Genomic DNA, 23,904 nt, shown 5'->3' on the forward strand with positions numbered 1-23,904 from the left:
TGCTTTGCCATGTTCTAAAAACCGTAACAAAGTATTATAAACCGTCCATAAAATTACCACCGTGATACCTGAGGAATCTTGTTACACACTTTTCCAGAAGTCACTAGCTGATCTTAGGAACCAGAGACAGACAGCCAAATTTCATTGCTACTCGATGTAAGTTGAGAGGGCAACAATGTCTCAAATTTCCTTAGAAGAGGTCCTGAGAATTAGAGCACACTCACTCTATTTTAGCTAAGTTCTCCAGCCATTGATCAATAATAAATCTGTAGTCTTTCAATGTACAATACATCCAAACTACGAGCCAAACATGAGACAGACTGGAAGCATCACTGCATCAACCAGGCTGCACCCATACTGGAATGTGTATTATTTCAGCAACGTGCTGCATGCTCCACGAGCTGGCATCTACTTGACAACTGCTCTACAAAGTGTGACCTTCAAAGGATTCAGGTAACCACTCTCACAAGTGCCAGGTTTCCAGATCCCAACAGCATCTCTCTTTTAATTGTGTTGAGTCCCATTTCGCTCCCACAAAGCCCAGAGGCCCTGTGCCTGTGCAACGGCCTGAAGGCAGCAGATGCTGCTACATCTTGCTGGGTAATTTTCTCCCTTTTCCATTAAAAATAGGATATGAAATTTTCTTACACCTTCTAGTATTATTTCATCCAAATTATTTTTGCCATTTGGAATACATCCTTCTATGACAGGCTCATCAGGTTGATGGCAAAGCCTGCAAGTTAAGGGTAACACAGCACAGCACGTCACTTTTCTCTGCAGTTGTTTCAAAAATAAGCAACGAGAAACCAAATCCTGACTCCAGTGTTCATTGAAAATTAGCTACAGAAATCTTTCCCAAGATCAAAAGTTCTTTGCTCAGCCTCTGTCCTAGCACTGGGCCATAGTAGCAGATCAGTAATTTCCTCACTCTTTGTGCTTCCTTACAGAAGAGGCCAAGAAAAACCCAGCAAATGCTCAGAAAGATGCTGTCATCCTCAGGCTCGATCTGCTCGGCACCACCTTGAGGGGCTCCTGTGCTGGCTCCCTCCCACTGCCACAGAGCTCCCCAGCAGAAGGGCATTTTGCATTTAAACTGTGGAACATTGCTGCTGAACTAGCACTATATTTTACCTCCTAAAAAATTACAATGTGAATGGCTCCAGCTGTCTGATGATTTGGCTTGGCTAGCATGGGAAGTGGGATAAAGATACAAGCTGGCTTGAAGACTATCAGAAAAGCATACGCAAAACACGAATATTATGGTAAAAAGGGATTAGATAGCATCCTTATTAATTACAATAACACCAATTCAACGATTCATTGACTAGGCAGAAGCAGCATTTAAAAGATCAGAGACATAGCTTATCCTCAAGAGTTATAAATAATCATTACATCTGTAGACAGTTGTTTTTTTTAACCCTTAACTACAAAAAGGGGTATAATGGCATATTACCTGTAGTTGTGGAGACACAGAAGTGTTATAAATAATTATCTTAACAATAACTATTGTTTTCATCATCAAGGTGAGGCTGAGGTTACATCCCTCATTCTAGCCAGCCTGTCTGACTCCAAAAGTAACCTGTAACCATTTTGCAGAATGTCCACCTAAACTTGCAATCAAACTGGAGATGGAGATAAAGAGATTTAAGAGAAAAAAGCAAAGATGCAAAACAACAATCTAAGTTTGTAACAAGGAAACATGCCATATAGTAAGTCAGAGTTGTTTTGGCAGAAAGTCTTTACTATTTCTCCATGGAGCATGAGGAGAAAATGCCTAAGCACATACTCAGAGTTTCAAACTCCACAGGTTTTCCTGCCTGTTCCCGGAGACCACAGAGAGAAGATTCACTAACCAGGCTAGTGACTATAACACTCTTCTTATACAGACAAACAAAACTGTTTCTTCTGCAACCCTCTGTGAAAATAAAAGATAAAAAGCAGAACTGGTAGAATTTCAGCTGCCAGAGGAAAACCAGCCCAACTGTTTACTTCTCTGACTTCAGCAATGAGCAAACACTGTCCAGGGAACAGACTGATTTACAAAAGTAATCAAGTTTCAAGATACCTGAAGTCAAAGGAAGAACTCCGGATGTTGGCAACCTTTGGCTCAGCCTTTGAGGATATACCAGTCTAACGTGACACCGGCATAAAAGCAGCAGACAGGAAAAATAAAATAAAATCCCAAAGCTTTGAAGTACTGTTTTATGTAAGATACACTATTCAAAGAGGTAATCTGGACTTCTTCAGTTTCTCACAACAAGTACTGCAGATGGACAGGACTAATACTTGCACTGTTTGACACAGTGTCATTGCATACCAATACACATCGTCATTTTGCAGCTGGCCAGTAATAAGGGCTATGGGGAGTATTAGCAACAGGCAAGTGTAGCAAAATTCCCATGTTTGATGGAAGTATGGAGCTCTGAATCTCGGACTCTGCATAACACGATGCAGTGCACATTCGGATGTCTAATCTGCATGTACTTGGTTTCTGATCTATTGTGCAATGGAGAAGCAGGCAGGGAAGAGCAGGGGGAGGACTGCCTCCCTGCTGCAGCACCAGCTCAGGTTAGAGGAAAGGCAGATCCAGACGCCCGATTTCATACCTGACCTTGAGCAAGACCTTTCTCTTGGGATTCTGCATTCTTTCCCACCTAACTGGGATTGGGGGGAGCACAGGCAGCTAACAGATTATTTGGAAACTTCTCCTATGGGCAGAAGGGGTTTTCTAATATGATTTACTGTAGCACTGAAAACAATAAGCTTGCTGTCAAGGAGAGGTCTCGTAGGTGCAACTTAACGCTCAATACAAAAATAATCAGTTGTGATTTAGCTTCTGTGCTCAACTAACCAGAGAGATCCATGGCTTCTTATACATTATCTTTAATACAAAATATATATTTTCATTCTTGCTGGCTTCCTCCACAAGGTATTCTATTCACATGGGATTTTTAGACTTATAATTTAATCATACGAACAGCTTTTGCCAATTGATGTTCGAGTCCCATGATGATATACTTTTAGATTGGAGCTTTAAACAGCTCGAAGAAATGTTTATCCTGTCAATGAAGAGTTTAAGCAATGCACAATTTATTTTTATCTTCCTCGTGCAATGAGGGCAAGTGAAGGGAATGATAACCATTTTCACATTAATTCTAAATAGTGCATTACAAACACAGGCTGCATTTTTGGCTTTTCAGGGTCGTTAGACCTCTCTGTGTGCCTGCAACCCAGAAGTTTTTACTTGCTTTACGTTGCTTCAAGCCAACCTTATAAAACTAATCTTTCCTGCTTTCTTTTCTTATATAAGCTCCAATCACTCAAGCAAAATTGTTTTCTTTTAGTTTCTTCTTCACCACTTACTGTATTCTGGTAAACTCCATTTGGGTTCAGATCCTACAGCTAGGACATATTGTCTAACCTTACAAGGCCAATTTTCTCAAAATCCTTTTCTTACTGGAAAGAAAAATATGTTTTAACCACTCTTCACTTAAGGAAGCTTAAATATGGGTATGTTATACAATAATAATAAAATATGTCTTAACAGATCCATGTTGCACAGATACTCTGAAAGCATTTATTCACCTCTGCCACAAGCGTGGCATTTATTGGTTCCAACTGCATTAGTTTCTTCCAGCTAGTCAAGACCGAAATGCTATCAGCATGACTAAGGAAAATTTGTTCAAGACTGATGGGACTAGCAAGATGTCATTTTTTAAAACATCAATTGTAGTTTCTTTCTACAATAATTTCTTTCAATCACATACATTAAATAATTGGAAAGAGATATCCCAAACGGTAGCAGTTTCATTTAAAATATATATATAAGCAAAGAGTACGAACACCGCTTCATGGAAACTACATGATCTATGTCATGAAAACATGTTCACCAGTCCTAATGCTACTTCTAATCCTTCAAGAAAAAACAGAATAGACTTAAAACCCCTGGTAAAATCCTCTCTAAATACATTTCAATGGTTCATAATAAAGGCAAAATAAAGGCTGATATCTCTTTTCATCCACTGGAAAAATACCTACTCTGTTTCTGAAGGGGTTGACTGAACAAGTGCACCTTACCAGGACATAAAAACATTCACAAGGTCCCATGGACAGCCTGGGGATCCTGCAGAATCTGTACTTTAATTTTATGTTGTTAGTCTCAGGATTTATTGAATAAAAATGCAATTTGCACTGTATTTCATATCTAAAGTTATTCTGATGCTATCAAGATTCCATTTAAAAACTGAGAACTGGTTATTGCACTTCCAAAATCTGTTTCCTTATGCATCGCCTGGCCCACACCAGGTTTTTGGAAGACGTGCTGGACTACGCCAGGGACTGGGCAGATTTATTTGCTTGAATATTGCTCGACCAAACGGAATGCTCTGAGGGTGCATTACGCTCACAGGAATTACTCAGCTTCCTCTGCAGTACTCAGAAGCACAGAGCAGAGGTCCCCCAGTGACTGACCACAGCAGAGTGGGGGGCAACTAAATAAAGATGACTAGGGTGATGGCATGCTTTTATTTTTCATTATCCAGGTACAGTAACTTGATGAAAAAAACAACATTTCCAAGGACAGATCAACTAGATTAAATATCTGAGACTAGAAAACATACCCAGGTGCTAATAGAAATAAGAATTGGACAAAACCTAATTAATAGGAAACAAATGACTACATAATTTAATTGTAGGCCTTTTGCTTGCACCTTAACTGGTAGAGCATCTGAGGAAGTATTTGCAAGTCCAAAAGCAATCATAAACTGGCCACAGCACAATACTAATTACTTATATCTCCCAAGGAATGCAGGATGCTCACAGATGTTAAAAAATGAGGTCTTTTATAGAAAAAATAATTTGAGGTAACTGCTATTAGAAAGATAGAAATCTCTCTTTATAAGTCATACTATGTATTTTTCGTGGATGGAATTAAAAAAACTATTGCAAGTCAAAGGATCCATTAAGAATAAGAACACAGGGGAGAGGGATATAGAATCTTTTTATAATATGAATCATATAAAGACAGGACAGCTGTACCTGTAACTTGTCAAGTAAATCTAAATTAGTTCACACAAGGTAAAACTATATGTACCTTAGCTCTAATAGGATGTTAATGTATACATTGAAAACAGAAAATAAATATGCTTTTTTGGGGTCTTGTTTTCAAAAGATCTTTGATAGATCTGACAATCTTTCTCTAATCTTTTGTTTTCAGAAGAAATACTATTTCAGTTTAAACAGAGCAAAGGGACTGACTGACACCCTAGCATATTACTGCACAGAAGACACAAGACAGTCATGCCTAAATTTCAATGACCTAAGGTACAAGCACAGCATAAAGGAACTTCTCAGATGAGCCAAATGATTGAGTTTCACTTATAAAGGACAATAAAGCATGTAAGCATCGATTTTTTTTCCTAAGAAACTCACAATCCTCTTTGTGAATGTGTGATCAGCAGTTTAAATTCCATTTGATTCTGGACATCTAAAGAAAGCTGGTATAATGTTGGAAGAGATGAGAAAAGGGTTTTGTTCATATCATTCATTCTGAATTGCAATTAAAAAAAAAGAAAAAAAAAAAAAAAAAGCTGTGCCTATTCAGGCTGTGTGTATAGTTGAGATGGTTCCCAAATGAACACAGACGGAGGTATTCTGAGCTCCTGGATACGAATTTTGTTTTTACTTCTATGGCCCCTCAAAGGCCATTGGGGCAGACTAAAATCAGCACTTGAGGACTGTTTTAAAATACTGTTTTGGAGTCCAAAACACCATACTTGTTTAGCAGCCTTTAATAAATCAGGGCTAGTTCAGATTGATCTCACTCAAGGTTACTTTGGGGAATGTATTTTATGAATCAGCCACTATTTATCAGATAGCCATACATGTAAGATTTGTAGGACTCCCCAGATTTTAAGAGAAACATATGGTTCAATTCAGTGGATGCAATAACATCCTATATACAAAAAACAGCTCTATAGGTGCATAGGTAGATTGATATAAAAACAGAACACAGTTGTACCAGTCATCTAACTAAAAAAGCACAACCAACTCAACAAGGATGCTAACGTGAATGCTTGTTCTGTTCCTGAGAGGAGATTTGTGGTGCCTTTTTCTGTCAGGTGAATTTGACCTGGTAACACCTGAGCTCATCCACACATCCAGCCTGTCAGCCATGAGCAGAGCAGGTCAGGGTCAGATCCATGAAACAGCAATGCAGCTGCAAACTGGGACCATTTCTCAGAGCAGAGAAAAAGCTAGAAAACTTTCAATAACACATAATTTTGTTTTGCCTTATTACTATTATTACTAATAATTTGCTTTTTATTACAATTCTTACTCAATTAGTAGAAATTAGCTTGATTCCTTTTCCTTTATGAACTTTTACTGCCATTTTTTGGAATGGGCGGTTATGGACAAGCACAGAATAAATCTGAGGATACACTAACTGTTTAAAAATAGAAGCCCCCCAGCTATTAAAAAAAATATTACAACAGCAGATGTTTCTGCTCTGGGCCCAGCAGTATATGGCAGCAAATTTTCAAACTCACCAATATATCTCTCCTCATTCACAGAAGTCAGTGAAGTCTGAAGGAAACCTTAATTCAAAAATGTATTACACCATCAGAAAAAAAATACTTTTAAGATTCAAAATATCTAGCATGAGGCAAAAATGTTTTTCTACTCCTCTCCTTCCACATGTCATCTCTCTCTCTTACATGCCAATGCTTCCAGGCACTGCTGAATCAAAGCTCCCCTGAGTGGCTAACATGTGACTGAGCAAGGACCTCAATTTAATTCCACAAGAGCAAAAAGGGATAAAGCTGTTAAAATTTCTGGCATCTGCAACTCCATGAGAGCACTGGAGGTTGACTGAGCCTGCCCAGGACAGCTGTGCTCCTGCCGAGCTGGAGTCGGGTACCCAGCATTGCTGCACTGCCCCTAGCAGGCCCCGTCTGAGCTCACATCCAGCACTGAGCAGAAGCTCTGCAGCTAATACACAAGGAAAAAAATCAATGGGAAAGTAAGAGGGATACTGCTTTGTATATTGCTATTTACTACTGCAAAAATGCTGGGAGCAATAAGAATTTACCAAGAGAGAAAGGGAGAGAAAGAGAGAGGGATTTTCAGAATCAAAGGCAATTATTTTATGAAGTCTTACCATCTCTGTAGGGCAGCAGAGAAAGTGCTGCAACCAAAGCAGGCTCAGGAGAGGGCCAGCACTAGAGCCTGAGGTCTCTGCTACATGTCTGCGTTGTACTGACCCATCCCCAGCAGGTAAATCAAACACCACGCAACCAGCTCATCTCTAGACTAGAAATAAAACCTCAGAGGTTAATCCTAACGTAACTCAAACATCCCTCCTCACAGTTCCCTTTCTGCTGCCCACCTTACTTGCTGCAGGATGCCAAGCAGGCCCCAGATAAGTAGCGTCACCATGTACGCAGCTCTCCCTAGGTTTAAAGGCTGAAAAGTTGGAGTTGTCCAATCTGAAAGTGGATTAGCCTTGTATTTTCACCCTCAAACAAAAGGAGGTGTGGAAGTTGCAGGGGGAGGCCAGCTCATGAAATGCAGCTGGTTACAAGCGCTTCTGGGCCCTGCAGGGCTCTAGCCACAAGGCCTACCAGCACAGCAGCCACACCCCTCCCCATCTCCACAGGCCTGAGGAGAGCCCTCACCTCACGGGGAGCCCAGGGCTGCCAGTGGCGCAGGCCGGCCCTTCTCTTCTGGGACGGCATCGAGCACATCCCACCCACGACCTGCCTGTCACGCTGAACGTCCCCGGACGCTATGGGCAACTGCCCTTCTGCCAGGAGTTCATGATTTACCTGACTTCTTCCACCAAACCACCTCAAAGTCTTCCACCCCAGCTGTGGCAGCTGCTGCTGTGGAGACCGCCGATCTCCCAGCACATCGCTGACATTTTGGATGCAGGCATAAAGTTTCCTAGCAAGTTCAAAGCTTTTCTCCCCAATCCCTTTGAAAGATGCATACACTTCAGAAACTGCCCAGAAGGAAATGAAAAAGGATCAAGAATCAGCAAAAACACTTTATGGCGTTATAATCCCCAAAGTTGTTTATGTTTCTATCAGCTCTGAAGTTTACATTTACATTACTTGGGAAGACAGGTCTGTAGCACAGAAGTTCAGGACACGTTGGAAAATAAATATATCCTAGGCTTAGTGCTGATACGAGAAGCAAAGTTTGATACTTCTGTTATTACTTTTCTAGTTCTCCTAAGGTTTACCTTTAGGCAATGGTCCTTACACTTTTCGCCTTTACACACACGTAGTTGAAGTGTTGGCTCTGGAATTACATTCCACATTTGTCTATATCCCACTGCATAAGTAACAAATAACTGCAGCAGAAAATGTAGATGTTCTTCCTCGGGTTGTTTCAAAACCTCAAGCAGAATGATTATTTTTACTGTTTCTCAAATTCCTGATCTAGAAAAAGGAGACAGTACTTGCCTGCTCCCCTTGTAAACGATAGAGAGCTTCATGGATTAACTTATGTAAGGCACTTTCAGAGTTCTTCAGCATCTTCTGCCTGATGACCTCAAAATATTGTCATTATTTCCTCTTACCTCAATGTCTCCTATGATTCATCAACAGGCTCACATCTCTCATGGGTCAGCAGTGGTACTGGTGTATAACCTTGCTAGATACCATGATGACATTGTCCAGCATAAATTCCATTACTGTATTTCCTGAATTCCCATCTCCAGTTCCAACAGCTCAACCTATTTATCAATTCTCTTTTCACAGTCTGCTCACCTGCTCCAAAAGAGCTGCATGAAGCCACAGACCCTGCTTAAAGACCCTAATCCAGAAAGCCATTTGTGTTTGTTAAATTCAAACATATACTTTAATGCTTCCCCAGATGAAGGCTAAATTTCAGTGATGCTGAAAAAAAAAAAAAAGATTTCAAGATTTCTAAAGAACTGTTCTGCTACTCTTTCTCTACTTCTACTTAGAATGGTGCAGATTAAAAACCCCACAAAGCTCACATGCAACCTAACAGGAGTGTGAGGCCAGAATGAGGCTGCCAGACCCAACAACAGTCACTACTTCTTATCTTCTTCCTCAGACCACTACCACCAATCCACTTTAGAAGTATGGCATACAAGCCCCTTTATTGTCAATGGACAAATTAGCTAATTGCCAGCTGTGAGCCAAAATTGATATCACCCCTAATTGCACTGTCCCAGCCCAAATTGAGAATATCTGAGCAGGCAGACCCTCAAGTGAGTCTCTGCAGCTCAGAGAGGAAGAAAACCTTCACTTTTCAGTGTACACTGACCTGTGGCTATTACTATTGCTCTCATTATTTATTAATTTGTTAGCAGTTAATTACTGCTACTTTCATCCTAAGGATTAATGCAAGGTGCTGTTAATACTAAGAGCTCGTTTAGTGTTTTTCATGTTGAAAGCACTTGACAAGTGCTATCTAAGCCTCACATGAACAGTGTACTACCAAGACAACGGAAAATACTTTTATCTTCTTACGCCCCATGCTGGGAATTACATCAATGATTCCCACACGCTGTGAAGGCCCTGACTATTCTCTCTTTGCTTTTATTCATCCAGTCAGCTGTCTAGATACGTGTTGTCTCTGGTCCAATTCACCACGCTGTCAGCACCTTGTGTTATCAAGTGCAAGCATTCCTGAACCTACTACTGTTGTACGTGCCAGAAGATATTTTTCTTGCATTTGCTTTATGATCTTGTCATTCACTTGTCCAAATATGATGGCTGACGCACCGTTCTTCCACTGGTGTTTATACTACATTCAGCCCCATGCCCCGTTACTTCAGCAGGAACATTCAACTCTGCTGCTTTCAGTGCTCTCCTTGACAAGGAAACACCCCAATTTCAAGTCCCTATTTTCCAAATGCCGTCCAATGACAGACGGCTTCACAAGACTCCTGTCCACAAACAGGGCTATGGGAGTCCTGCATTTAAAAAGACCCCAGCACATCACAGCCTCTGAAGTCCAGGAGCTGCATCATAAATGAGACTTTGGGGTCAAATTCTACCATCCTCTGAATTAAACAGTTTCTTTGCTGAAACAGAAAGGAAAATATGTCTAAATCTTCCAGTGCCTGTGTTGAGTGTAGCTGATCAAAAAGTAATTATTTTGTGAAGTTCCCCCTTCCTTTGGAGCAAAAGGAATACATATTCTAGCAGCCAGTTGACCACTAACAGTTTCTCTCCAAAAGCACTAGCAAATGCAACACACGACCACACTGCACCCTGTCCACCTCAGATGCTTCATTGGCTCTGGCACTGGGAATGTGCAGAAACAGCCTTCGAGGTAAAAACCTGAGGCTCTGAAACAGGTCGTCCTCATGCACCTCTGCCAGCACAGCAGGAAACTCATCAGTGCACGCTCAGAGCTGTGACAAGTGCGCGTTGGAAAGGCCTGGCGTTTAGGCAATTTCTCTTGATGTTAATACAACTACTTTTCTAAATCACACTCTTTGTAATTTAGTGTCCAAACTTTATCATCAGCTGATTGCTTTCACAGAGTTCTTGATGAAACTCTAAATGGTTCATGGCACAGTAATTTTTCCTTGTTAATATTCTATTCTCTTCTAGAAACCAGACAATGTTTTAAAAAGAAATTGGTAGAATGATTTATAAATTCATGAGTTAAAGCAAATCTTATTCTTTGGCATATGGGGAATAAAAGGAGCTTGCTAAATCAAAGCCTTAATTTCATATGATTCCTCTCTGTGCAACTTCTGTCTGACATTTGTAATTAATGTTTGCTATTCAGCTATAACTACTCTAGTTGATGTGTCAAAGGCCTCCGTAGCATTCATACAACCTCCTCCAGGATTTAGGATATTTCCCCTGTCATAAAATTGCAGCTTGCTGCAGAAGCATCCCCGACTCTGATTGAGACTGCTGCCTGTTTTTAATCAGTCTGTCCGTATTTCCACACCAGATGTGAGTGCTGGCAAAAAACCTAATGAACCATTCAGTAACTGGGCACCAAGTGGGACCCAGTGCTCTAACCGCTGCTCAATATGGGAAATAGGACAGACGGTGAGGGAAAGAAAAAGATCCCAACAGACTCAGACACACGAAACTAATGAGGAAAGGTGGGAACCAGCTTTTCCTTCACCTCTGCTTCCCGTGTAAATCATCTTTAAGCTAGATACAACTATAACTCTGCAATAAAAAAGGATTTAAGAACAATTATATGGCAAGATTTAGACATAAAAGTGATTGATGTTCCACATGAATCAGTTGGTTTCCACAAACAGGTCCACTGGCACAGCAAATAAACACACAGCAGTGCTTCCTTCTCTGTGATGGGCACAAACACACTACAGGTGTAGCATATTTGTGCAATGCTATTTTAAACATCCCTCTGCTTTAAAAGTGAGTTTTGTCAGGAAAGCACGTTTGCCTGCACTGACTTTTCCAAATAGCTTTTACTGAGTTACTGGTGGGAGTAAATGCAGAAGTGATTGTATCTGTACAGACACTTAAAAACCCGAGTAAGTAGCTTGGAAGACAGATGTATCGTTATGGTGACAATCTAGATTAAACTGAAATTTGAGCTTTCTGAACAAAATAAATACAAGTTAAAAAAGCATGGGCAGTAATTACCTCCTGCTGCTGAAGTCGACCACTCTCTTTTGCCCTCTCCTTAGAGTGAAAACAGAAATTATCCAAAAAGTTATTAGAGAGGATTGCAGACAAGCAATCTGACCCATTCATTGTAAACCAGACTAGAACAAAATAAAATAAGAAAAGCTGGCCACAAGTTCAAGGAAACCATAGAGCTGACAACCGAGTGTTTTGCCAGATTCACAGACTTCCCTCAATACAAGCGCAGAAAAGCATGTATTTTGATTTCCTTGCACATAGGAAAAGCAGTGCAAATAATTATTTAATTGAAGTTTAAATGGTCACTGCAGTAAAAAGACGTCTTGGGTATGAAGCACGTTTCCTGCAATATGCATGGGTGTTGGCTTTACCTATGCTGTCACATTACAGACCCAGGTTAGAATAAGGTTGGGACAGAGATGGGATCACCTGCAGGCAGCAGGGCAGCAGCTGGCATTTCAGCGCAAGTCCACTTGCTGGTGATGCAGTACTTGAGTAGCCATGGAAACTCCACTGCACCCGTCAGGCACCCCTTAGTAATCAGTAATTACAGGATTCTGACATCAGTAATGAGGACATACCAACACATATTACATTGCATGTGAAATCTAGGATCCAAAGTCAAAGCACTCTGATATTGTTATTTCATCAGCAAGCCATTATGGCAATGATATTAGGGGAAAAAAAAACAGGTCTGCACAGGGGGTAAAAGCAAGCAGTATTTTCTGAAATTAACATTTCAGTAAAAGAAAGAAATAAAAGCAGTAAAAGTGGTTGGACTCAAGTTTCACACACAAAGCCTTTGTTTCTCTTAGTTGGCAGCAACACATATAATCCCAGCTCCATTTCCCTTCCAAGATGGAGACTGGTACATCATCAAAGTGAGCAAACAACAAATAGATTCAGGGCCATTTCAGCCACTTAAAAACAGTTTTGCCCCAGCTTTCAGCAAATATTTATGAGCATTATGTTTTGTTCGGACAACTGCTTCCTGAAAGCAAAGCCTAAGACTGTATGTGAGACTCAGTTAAACAGCAAACAACTTGTCTGCAGAAAAGCACCAAGCACCACTGCATGCAGATGGGATTAAATACCATGTCAGATATTTGCCACTAATCTATATCTGCAATCGACACCCAGGCTTCCATACCTGAGTCCCTGCACACAAAAAATTTAGTATCAGCCCTCTTTTCCCAGCCATCTGTGAATTAAACGTTGGGCTGGGATTTTGACGTTCATTTACCACCAGGACTTGGCACAGTGCCACGCGAGCAGCTCCGCACCCAGCCTGGCCGCTGGGCATCACTCAGCCTCTGCCGGGACAGAAGTGGGAGCAGAACAGCAGAATTTGCTGCATGTCCGTTCGATGCTGGCATTTTCATTTTTAATATCAAAAGCAGTGTATAAAGCAGCCATGGGTCACCTCTCCTCCACACTGGGCTGCAGCTGCTCTGAAATATATAGCTGGCTTGGCCCAGGAGAAGGACCGAGGGGCAGAACCACGACGTGCTTCGAGTTGGTGCCTCCCAGTCCCTGCACAGCATACTGAAAAGCAACGACCGGGCATGATTGCTCACTCTGGTCTAACAAAAGGCAAAGCTGTGTGGGGAGGAACACGGCCACAAGCTTTGCTCCCTGGCAAGGCTGCTGAGAGCCCTGCGAGGAGCACCGCGGTCCCCAGACACAAGCCCTGGAGCAGTGGCCGTGTCAGTTTTGGACACAATGCCCACACTATTTATGTATTTATTTAATATTTTATTGTGGAGCAACAGGGAAGGAGCTATTCAATACCATCATTAACAAATCATTGATCCAATTATCTGCCTTTCTATTTCATTTCAAACTTACAATCTCGTTACTGCTTCTGTGACAGGAATAGATTTTCAGATGATTTCAGAAGTAGTTAGGATGCCATTATGACTCAGTGCATGTGACCAAATGCCTTTCTGAGTGATTCTGTTGGATTAATGTAGCCATTCAGTGAATTAAACTTAATATTCCTGAAAAGAGCAGATGACCATTTCAAAATGGGAAAGATTTCTTTCAAGTGTTCTGGTGTTTTCGGTGTCATTGAGTATTAGAGACAAGTTCCAGTTCTGTGAGGCTCTGAAAGCTGACACACAAGGGGAAACTCCCTGGCTATGGGGGGGGACCCGTGCCTACAGGCTGCTTCCCATAGCCACAGCTGAGAAGGCAAAGATATAAGGTGGGTCACGCACCACAGCCTTAACCCACATCTAAAGCTGAGCCCTCAGATTCACTCTGTGCAGCGGAAGGGACTTTTTGGACAGGTTTTATTCCCTATAAAATGAAAGCTCCAGAGCTGAACTGTCTGAATGTGTTGACTTTATTTAAGCTATCTTGTCAAAGCACTGTGCTGCCATATGAAGTGCATTTCCAGAAAGAGAATGAGATTATAGCCCCCTCTGATGTCCTTAAAGCCATAGTGACAACAGGATGAGCCAGCCTGGGCTCTCTACAGGACTCACAGTAACTCCTCTAACTCCTGAATTTGGGAACATGAGAGTGACTTTCAGATCTCCTGTGGACAAATTCAGGCTCTCGGCACATTTTGCTCCCCATTCAGGCAGTCTGCCCTCGCAAACAAAAGGCAAACACAAAATTTGCTGAAGCAACTTAAGTCTACTATATGTATGTGTGAAAAAGTACACAAACATCACACAGTTAACTGATGGGTATCTGAGATAAAACCCACAGGATCCTGACACTTGTCCTGCACTGCTTTGTGCTGGTGAGAGTGAAAAATGAGTCTCTTCACTCCCAGGAACTGTGAGGAGCCACGACATACCACTTCTGCTGTCCTTATACAGCGCCACCCCCAAACCAGCAGTGAATCCCCAACACAGCATCGATGTAGGAACAAAGTACTACACAGCAATTCTCATCCCTGTGTTGCATCAGATGCTCCTATGCTTTTACTGTTTGAAGTGCCTGAAAAGAGAGAATACTTGACCTAGTAAGGGTTTACAAAGGGTTGCAGAAACTTGACTGATTCTGAGGGTTGACTGATTCTATATCGCTCGGCAGTATCTCTTCAGAACCACTTGGTAGCAAAACTACTTCAGCCAAACTTAGGAAAACATGCATGTGAGCAAACCTCCTCTTAAAAAGAAAAGGCTCCCTAGAGAAAGGGATAGGAGGTATTTTTACCTGCAGTATGTTCAGATAAACTTTATAGGTATGCCTTAGTAGGATGCACACACCAATGTGTGTGTACATAGCATAGGTAATCCTTAGCTCCAGAAATCTGCGGGCCACATCCATCACATGCTCCTCACCTCCCAAGCTTGCAGTTGTGCAACACTACCTGCTGCAGGGCTTGATTTTAAAGCCTATAACAACACACGTTTGCATGTTCCAGAGAAGTAACAAAAATGTGAAGACAGTGATTAATTTTGCCCCGATTCACCCGTAACTTCACCCATCCACAGTGTGCTGAAGTTACACATAGGCCCAGCCCATTTGGCTAACCCAGGAATGCGAACACTGCATTCCCAAAGGAACTGATTCTTCAGTTTCCTGAAACAATTTTGCAAATCTTACCCAGAACGGAATTAACAAGCACAGCCATTAACGAGCAGCAGCAAACAACATTATTTGGCTAGTTCCAACGTCAATCACCACAGGTAAGGGAAAAGTGAGGACCTGGTTCCGATCATCTGGCCAACTCCTCAGCTTTGCATCAGACAAAAAAAAAAATTATTAATACAGGAGATCAAATGCTACATTTTTTAATTGGATGCCTCTCTTCTAAGCCTTTCAAAGATTTGGATTTTCTTCTTAGATGATTACATAAGAAAGGACTTGAAAAGTTTCTCCCTTAATACACATTGGTAATAAAGCACTTAAATGCACATCACATTCCATTATGACTTTGAATGAGGACAAAAACCCTGACCCAACTCACCATTCACATCACTGGGGGCTTTGCTAGTGTCTACAGCATGTACTTAATTTCAGACACAGTACAGATTTAATTTGTCTTCAACTATTTTCTTATACTCTGTTGTCTAAGGGAAATTATCTTTTTCCCTTTGGTAGAGGTGAGCCGAGATGAACCAGCAAGTTTTCTTGCCTTTTAGTGCACAAGCATTGTAAAGGCTTGGACATAACATATTTGATATTTACAACACTGTAACATCACTGCATAGTAATTAAAGCTCATAATAGAAAATGGCATGCTAACTAAAATTACAGCAGGCCTGAAAGGTCCTTCCTATGTGGATGGTCGTTTTGTAAACACTAAAATGAAGATAAGAGCTCAGACAGCATTAGCAGAGGAAATGCTGAAAGGTGAGGTGTGTGTCCCTCCAGAACTGTTTGAACAGCCTGAATTAATGCCCACGCGAGCAGGAACTGAAATCACCACTGACTAAAGTGCCATCGGATGTACTTTACTCACACACACTCTTTTGCAGAAAAGAGAAGCAGCAGCAGGTTGTTTCAGGTGTGTTATTGCCCATTTGCTCTAATTGTATCCCACCTGCAATGTCAGATACAGCATCTAATTTCAAACCTATGCTTTGAACATCTTCAAGCTGCCCACCCAGAAATCAGTGAATCCTGCAAGTTCCTTGAATGTGGAAGTTCCCAGAGTCAGATCCTGCCAGGGTCAGATCCTCAGCAAACCATCACTTCAGCAGCTTCCCATCACACTGACTTGCAGTCCAGGAAACAGAGGCAGCCTTGGGGTAGATTAAAGGTGCTGCATGAGGTCCAGCATTGGGTGAATGCCCTGTGGGCTGCTAGGACAAAGTACAGGCAACACAGAGAAACTGGGGGTGAGGAGGGCAGTGTAGGGAGAGTGTAACTCGTGGTGCTTAGGGACATAGTGGGTGGTATTGGTGGTAGGGGGACAGGAGGACCAGACGAGCTTGGAGGCCTTTTCCAACATTAATGATTATATGACTCTACAATAACTAGAGAGGTTCTAGAATTGCTAAGAGCACATAAGTCATCCAAATAGCATCACAAAATTCAGAAGATGCAGAAACATGGCAATAAACCACCCATGTCAGCAAAGGCAAGTACCAGAGGCATGTAACTGAGAAAAGAAGTGAGAGATCTCAATGCAATGAAAAGAGGAAAGTCCCCACATTTCACCAGACCGGTCTCTTTGTGCTTCCAAACACATGTATTGTAAAGATCTGGTCAAATCTGTCCCTGTGCTAAAAGAAACCCAAAACTGAAATGGATGCTTCAAGGCTGAGATCTGTCTTTCTTCATCAAGATGGGCAGAATGACAAGATCAGATGGTTGGTAGAGTTTAAGCTGTTTGTTTGAAACTCAGGGCATACAACACCGAGCAAATCCAATGTGTCATTGACAAAGGTGCCAGTTAATGAGTTTATAATCATACCAGAGCCTTCCATACAAATTGCAAAGCATGAAGAGCAAAATGCAGTCATAACACAGCACTGCTGCGCTTAATTACCTCTGAAGAGCAGACACAGGAAACTGTTCACATTTGCAGTTGAATTTTTATTTATTTATTTGCTTAGCTTTAACATAATCTCTTGCTAGGAAAAAAAAAAAGGAACTGTACTGCCATGAAATTTCATCCCTGTGTTCCACACAAAAGCTATGTTTGAGGGCCCAGTTGGACAATTCCATTTTCATCTCCTGTACCTTAACTTGGATTTAGGAAGATGGAGCTGAACTAAAGAGGTAGTGACAATTCCATATTTATTCAGGATAGGGAGACTACTTATTTTTCTCTGTTTCTGCATGGATGTTATTTCACTGCATGTTGAAAAAAAAAAAAAAAAAAAAGGCTTTTATCTATCAACCCATGTACATAGATATTAAATAAAATGATATTTTTATTAGATAAGTGTTTTTTTTAGTTCGTTTCTTACTGTTACACTGATTTACTTTATTTGCCACAAAGTCAGTCACAGGAAAACAGCTGTGTTACAAAATAATTTGGTTTCTTTTTTTTTTTTTTTTCCTCCCTCCCATTTTCTGTAGCATTTTCCTCCTTTAGGTTTAAAAAATAAAAGGCTGGTGTCTGGTTCCTGAAGTTAGCAGGATTTTGGTATATGGGACTCTATCTAGATACACTGAAAGAAACCCTCATTTGATGTATATAACCTGGCTGAAATACAGAGACAGAGAGGATCTGGCTTTATTTTAAGATCAGCTATACCACAAACAACTGGACTTATTGATCTAGGCACTAAAATTTAATATACAGTTTCTCTTGGTGCTGAGCTACATTTCAGCTGCTCAGCTGTGTGCTGCTAACCCAGCTGACAACCCAGGCTGCCTTTTGGTGCGTGCTCAGCAGTTTGGGCATCTAATTCTGCTGGTCATGAGCTTGGAAATAGGTTTATTAACAACTTCAGTTGTTATTTCCAGGGCCAGTTTGGGTTTTCTGTATTTGATAGTGCTTAAAACAAGACTGAAATCCCCAAGGGAAGAATTTTTCTTCTGCTTAAGCCCTCAAGGAACTGCAGCAAAGCAAGGTGAGCAAAAGGCAGGGAGAATCAGACCTTCTGGAAGGTCTGAGAGAAACACAATAGATAATCACGATGCTGGGGGCAGAGGCAGCTGTCACATAGGACCACACAGCCGGTGTACTGGACTCTACCTGAGCTTCAGGTTAATGGAGAAGCACTTGTACAATCAACTTAAACACCTAGTTTAGCTAGCTAGCCAGCCTTCTTGGACATTTTCTGGAGAGAGCAGGGCTGCTCCAGGGGTCATTTAGGATGAACAACATGCGCAAGCACTTGGCTTTGCCTTTTGGAAGAACATCCAGGGCCCTCAGCCACAAAGAGTTCAGACAATCTAGACACTCATGTTACACCCCCTATTTAGACCTCTTTATTCATAACCTCTGAAAGCTGTACAAGGGACAGACCCTTCACAGTGCAGAAGTTGAATTACTTAACTGCCAGGTGCGACGGCTGCTAGGTGACTGGTCTAAGGTCAAGCAGAAACCTGGTGACTGTGCTAGGAACACAGCCCAGATCTTCTCAGGTATACGCCAGCTCTTAAGATGGTGCATCTTAACTACAAGTGATGGGCTTGTCCGAGCTGAGCTTCCTCTGACCTCTGCCTGCTTTGCAACACTAGCCAGCAACTGTCTAGGAAAAGCTTTGTCACTCAAATCCTTGGGAATTTGTGGTTTATTTTTTTTCCAAAACAGACCACCGCCACTTTTGGAACTTCAATAAATTGATTATGCTCTTTAACTAAGCTCATTTTTTCTTTCCTCCCTGTTTTAGCATTTGAAGCACTGTTTTCTTTTGTGTCTGGCTATGTTAGACTAATCAATAAGAAATTATACTTTTGCCTTTCTACATTCCAAGAAAAGCAAATGCAACATATTTCTCACTCATTTGTATCGATTGCAAAGCAAAACCAGAGAAAACTAATGGAAATTCCTTGCAGTGACCCTAAAGCTGCCATCCTAATGCTACTGGGGAATTGCCCTGTCAACGCTAACTTCATTTGCAGAGAGTATTATTTTTAACAATGTATAAATGTATGTGAAGTTGTATACAGCTTTTTTTTGCTTCTCAGTAAAACTAATTACCGTAAGATTAATTTCACTTGAAGAGACTTGCTCAGTTAGGGCTCAGCCCCCGTGTGCTAGCTCCTTACCCCGAGGGCTGAGCCGACCGGCTATGACTGCTGGCTGCTGCTCCATACAGGTGAGAGCATCTCCTCCTTACGTAGGTGACTGTTACCACCTGTAGCTCGGTGCTCGAGACAATAAATGCAGAAACTCAATTCTTTTGATATTTTGGATAAAAGAATCCAAAGTAAGGCCAGGAGCAGAATGACAGGCATGGCATTTTTAAAGGAAGCGTTCTGTAATGAGCATGTTCTCCTAACTCTTTCACAAGACGGAGTGGTAAGCTGGTATTGCAAACAGGAGTCCCCAGTATTAAACTCAATGGTTTTATGAGACCTCCAGACTTCTCAACTGCCCTCTTTCTACAAAATAAGGTATTTTGTCCCGCTTTAACTGCACTGAGCTACTTGTCTTTCCTCTGAGCCCACACACCTGCAGCTGTGCAGCCCCTTGTGCCTGCAGGGAGCAGCAGAACTCCTGCCCCAGCTGGAGGCATTGCCCCACTCCCCAAGGAGCCTCCAGCTCCCCCTGCTTGCTGGACAAAAACTGGTGAGTAGCACTTTAATATATTTCATTTCTTTCCCTTTCCCGGACTCTATTTTCTTCTAAACTCTTTTTTTAGGGGAGGGATTTGCAGCTGGAGAAAGAGGTAGGTCTCACCATGCAACCAGGACACCAGCAGGCAGATACATAGCACTGCTCCTGAGCAGTACCAACACACCGCTGGAAAAATGACTGTCCATGGCGAGGTTGAAAATGGGGGTGGACGAAATGAGAGCCAAAAAAATACTCTCTGGATGGCTTCCCCAGCAATTAATTCATTGTCAAATGCAGACTCCAACCCCCTGGAAGGATGCACAAAGCTGGAGTGTCAGCCTTTGAGAGGCTCCATTCATGCTGGTGTTAGAAAGCAGAATTCATCTCAGAGATAAGGAGAAAGTAATGAAAGCAACTGGTTTTCTCCATCAACGTCGCTTCAGTCTTTTTTACAATAATAAATGCCTCACAAATAAGCAGGAAAAAATAGCAACAGTGAATTTGCATCCCTGAGAAAAGTTAATGTTTCTACTTGGCTAATTCATCGCTGAATACTGACAACAACGACAGAGTATTTATATAGCTTAAAATGCAAACATGCTGGGCCAGATTTCCAATAGAGCTGAAGATACCGGATGCATTTGGAAAGCTCTCTGTGCCTTAGTTAGTGCTAATTTGGAGCTCAGCTCTTAGAAATGCAGATCCAGTTATGGACAGTCAGCGAAGTCCAACACTGATTTTTTTCCAAGCTTATCCACAAGAAAAAAAATGCAAGGAATTAGGAACTTCCCTCCTGTAGTGAGTGCACCAAGTAACAAATCCATCACCTGGCCATCTATGAGTCCTCCCAACAATGAAAATCCTAAGATACAAGACAGGGACATTCACACAAATACCAGAAAGGTTTACATCAATGCACTGAGAGCGATATGAAAATTGCTATATAGCACTACTGGTGAGGGTTTTATTTAATTATATTATGTATACATCATATTAATTTATATAATGTATAAAGTACGGGGGAAAATCTTCAGTTGCAGAAACGGTCGCTAAGAGATGACGGAGAAGCATATTCACGGCAGAATAAACTCAGTACCAAGCAGAATAAACTCAGTACCAGCTGTGGACACGGGCAGAGTCTGACACACAGGCAATTTCAGTGCCTCCCTTCCTCCTCCTCCTCCTTCCTTCAAGGGTGCTTTTAAAGGATTCCTGGCAACAACGTGGTGAATAGTTCAGGAAACCCAATGAATCAAAATAAAGCTGCACTGGGGGTGAAAGTCTTGCCTGTATAAAGCACAACACCTGGGCACAAGCGCACTAATGCTCCCAGGACGGGACTTCAGGAGATTTAGGCAGCGAGCAGACCTCATGATTGCCCTTTGCATGGGAGGAGAGCCAGTATTGTCACAGCAAGTATTGTCCCAAGGAGTCAGCCACCACGAACCAGGCTGCAAGGCAATCAGATTTATTTTCATTTGGCTTTGCTTATTGTACACTTTTTAAGCTCTGGAGATGGATGTGGAATAGAAGAATTCTACAAAATTAGCTCCCTAGGTTTGATCCTTCCTCCTCACCATCTCATTTTTCAGAACAAAACATCTCTGTTTTCTGTGCCCAGCCACATGGGCTGGGCTGTTCCAGGCAGGGGCAGCAGGACCAGCTCTTGCTGCTGCTCACCTGCTGCAGCCCAGCACAGCTCTCTGGAGCAGCCCTGTACTGCAACAAGTCCAGGAGGAGTCTCTGGGAGAGAAGAAAGAGGCTGTGCCTTAGTTCCTCCACTCAGAAAGAGGCAAAGGACAAGAAAACCTTTTACCATTAACGCCAGTTAACTCCTACTCCAAAGCAAAACAATGATCTGAGCCTCATCAATATACTCACAGCAGAGAAGACCACAACAGATGCGAGATATTCCAGATCAATAACCCAGCTACAATTTGTTACAGCATTCTGCAATTCATTTGAGGCTGTCCGTATTCATTTACTATATGCATCATTTTATGCTTTTCCTGGTAAGCTGTTTCTTAAGCAGTAGATTTAAATAATTAGAATAAAATATTGGTATAAACATCATTAAAGTTTGTACATCAGTAATGTACGACTTGTACTGTAATTAAGCCTGTACCCATAGTTATTGCTGTAATAACTAATTGTATTTCATGACAGCCAGTAAGAGTTAACTAATGCTAAAGCCTTTTGCAGTGGTTCAAGCATGGTCCAAGGCTGAGTTTCACAAGCATTTTATATTTAGTATAAAGCTTTTCTCTTTCTAAAGCTGTAATGCTAAGGAGCAGGCATTATTATTATTATTAGCATTAACATTTACTACAAACGTCGTACATTTACAACTACTACTGTTGCCTGGCAGTTTAGCTGGTTTAGCTGGTTGCGCTGGTTGGCCCAAATACACAACCTCACCGTGCAAACATCGCATCTTCTACATCCTCAGAGCACTGCAGCTGCAAAGCCATTGCAACTGATTTAAAACACTGCTAGGGCAGTCGTGAGCAGAATTCAACATGGCCTGGATCTCCTTGTGAACGGGGCCATAAAAATACATAGCAAATGACATTCCCTGCTTCCATCTGTTTTTATGATTAAAAATTGGCTCTAGTTTGGACCGCTGGATTTTGAAGGCAACCTTAGACTGACAGAATCATTTTAAATAAGGCCTTGTCAATGGCTTCATTTCCTTCCAACCAGGTGTGCTATAACTTAAACCATCTTGAGACAAACATTAAGTCACCGCTTGAAAAAATAAATGGTCTTTCAGGGGCTCAGCACCTAAACCACGTACAACTTGAAAACCCCAAATCATCCCCTTAAGTTCCACTGGTTTCTTCCAATTCAGATTAAAAAGCACTTATGTAACATGAGGAGAGAAGACAGTTTTAGGAAAAAGTGTTCCACCATCTCCTGGAACGGCTCTCATATAGAGATTAATGCTCTAAATGATTCACAGGACAGTGAAGTCAAAGCATTCATAAACTTCTACAGGAGTGGAATTAGACCAGAACTGAGTGTTATAGGAAATGTCACCCTGTCCACTTAATATTCCCTTGGGACCCACTCTGTAATAAAAGCAGAAGAGAATACAGCATACGTGGCGATGTATGTACAGCGAGTCACTGCATCCAAGGATCTCTGGTCATATTACCAAGATATTTCAGTATCATTACCCTCGCCTTAGTAATGGGGAGATTATTGACAGGCACACAAGAGGCCACAGACTTGCTGAAGGTCACACGCTAAGGCAGCAGCAAGGTGAGTGCAGCGCACATACAGAGCACCCCGACCAGCTGCTAGGCTGCGCTGAGCTCCTATTAATGCAGGAGTGCTGTACGGGGCATTTTCGCCATTACCGAGTTATGGAGATAAATGAACCTTTGAAAAGAACTGGAGCTGGTTAAACAGTCACACACCACACAATAGGAGTTCTTTTACAGAGGTAAAATCTGATTCACGTGGAGAGAAATGTATTTAGTAACACTGGGAAGTGGGAAGGCAAAGCTGAGTCCTTTTACATGCAAATACAGAGAAAACTTCTCAGCTAGCATTTCCAAAGTTGTTGATGCATATGCAAAAGCCATGATGATATTTTCAATTCTGTGTTACTCATCTTTCCCACCTTAATGCTAGGTTGTTAGAAACTCCGTGCAGTGGGAGTAAAGAGAAAGCTGCAAATGAGTACATTTTGCAAAATATCAGCCCCAGAAATACAGAATGTTTTTCAAAATTTGTCTTAGAATGAAATATGTCTTGCAAGATCATTATCAATCACCGCAAGTACTTCATCTGGAAATCCTAGTGAATAGAACCATATTGCAAAACCTTCCTACAAAAAACGTCTGCAACAAACCAGACCATGAAGATTTGTGGGGATGCAAAACAAGTCACAATATGTTTCCTGAATTCCTTCCATCCATCTTTTGATGACATCTCACTCCAAACAGGGAAGTCAGGAGTTGCACCACGCCCTCTACAACTGCACGCAATGCAGCAGGGAAATATGCTGCACCACCAGGCTTTTTTCCCTTTTCCTTTATAAAATCGGGGGGGAGGAGGAAGAAAACTTCTCTGAATGCTCTGCTAGGAATGTATCACTTTTGTGCTCTCCAATGCAAGGCTGTACATTTTGGG

The 23,904-nt window shown here is 41.7% G+C and overlaps 1 protein-coding gene across 4 annotated transcripts in view; it reads right to left on the reverse strand.

Annotated features, from left to right (window-relative positions):
• Window positions 1-23,904, reverse strand: part of LOC118174102 — a 272,434-nt gene that overhangs the window by 134,649 nt on the left and 113,881 nt on the right. The window contains exon 1 of one of the 4 annotated variants that reach the window (XM_035339199.1): window positions 15,052-15,155. The exons of the other annotated variants lie outside the window; for them this stretch is intronic. The gene's annotated coding sequence lies outside the window, so the exon portion shown is untranslated. Of the gene's footprint in view, window positions 1-15,051; window positions 15,156-23,904 lie in introns of those variants that run through there. 4 annotated transcript variants of the gene reach the window in all.

Source organism: Oxyura jamaicensis, chromosome 14, assembly GCF_011077185.1.
Source record: "Oxyura jamaicensis isolate SHBP4307 breed ruddy duck chromosome 14, BPBGC_Ojam_1.0, whole genome shotgun sequence".
Lineage (NCBI taxonomy): Eukaryota > Metazoa > Chordata > Aves > Anseriformes > Anatidae > Oxyura > Oxyura jamaicensis.